A 1,195-nucleotide genomic window follows, 5' to 3' on the forward strand; every position below is an offset into this window, starting at 1 on the left:
GCCGCCATGTCGTGAAGGCGCTGTGTGTTTCGTTGTGAACGCAAAACTACTTTGGCCAAAAGTAGGACGATATCCGCTTCGTCATGCCTAGAGCTGATCCGTGCTGGTCGCTGAGGAAATACATCAACTTCGCGCTGTGGATCGCCGGATCGGCTTTCACCGTGGACGAAGCGGAGTCCAGCCTGTGGTTGCCACATGTGGTTGCTGCAAGCCCGCCGACCTCCGCTCACTCTAGCCGGCCTCTGCTCACTCTAGGCCTCCAGCCTCTGCTCACTCTAGCCCGCCGTGTGTGATGCTGTGTTTCGTTTTGAAAGTGAAACTACTTTGTTTGGCCTTCCAAAAGAGGACACGACTAGAAATCAGTGGTTAAGTTGTATTTGCAACACTGTTCCAGAACAGCTCAACCCAAATATTCAGATGTGTGCAGCACATTTTATGGAGGACTGTTTCCTGTTTTTCTTTTTAGCAACATCATATGACCCCTTTAAAACAAGGCGATCGGCAAATCCGGATTCCACCAGTCCCAAATTCTTAAAGCTCTCCGGTTTAAAATGTTTGCTACATATTTTCCATATATGTTGGTAGGCCACTGCAAACCCACCGCCTGCACCCAAACTTTAGCTCTGGTCGCGTCGCGGGGAAACACAAGCAAAACTTTTGGTTTGTCGCACTGAGGAAACAAACACACACGACCCATGACTCTATGAAGGAAGACAGAAGCGACAGCAGTGATAATTTCTCATGCATAATACCGCACTTATATCTTATGCATACTACAGCGCAGTGATTGGATTGAACGAGCTCTCTCTCATGAATAAATTGAACGAGCTCTTTCTCATGAATACATGCGAGAAGAAACGCTCAGAACCGAATGACGTAGATTCGTACTCTGTAGCCCCAACAGTCAGTCACCACCCCGGATTAACACATACACCTCGTATTGACGTTGCTTCAACTTAGCTTTTCAAACAGGAAGAACGACATTGCTGTGAAAAACACAAAAATAACCATTTTCCGCTTATTGATAAAAGTTCTATTAGTTTTTTCAGTGATGTGCAACCTGTATATGCCTGTTAACTTCTCAAAAATACGTTTTAATGAGTATTTTAACTGTACTGTGGAACATTTGGAACAACTAATATACTTCTCGTCTATGAACTAATTGTGAAGAATACAAACTATTTTAGGTATTGTC

Source organism: Sinocyclocheilus anshuiensis, unplaced genomic scaffold (genome assembly GCF_001515605.1).
Source record: "Sinocyclocheilus anshuiensis isolate Anshui unplaced genomic scaffold, SAMN03320099.WGS_v1.1 scaffold51, whole genome shotgun sequence".
Taxonomy (NCBI): Eukaryota; Metazoa; Chordata; class Actinopteri; order Cypriniformes; family Cyprinidae; genus Sinocyclocheilus; species Sinocyclocheilus anshuiensis.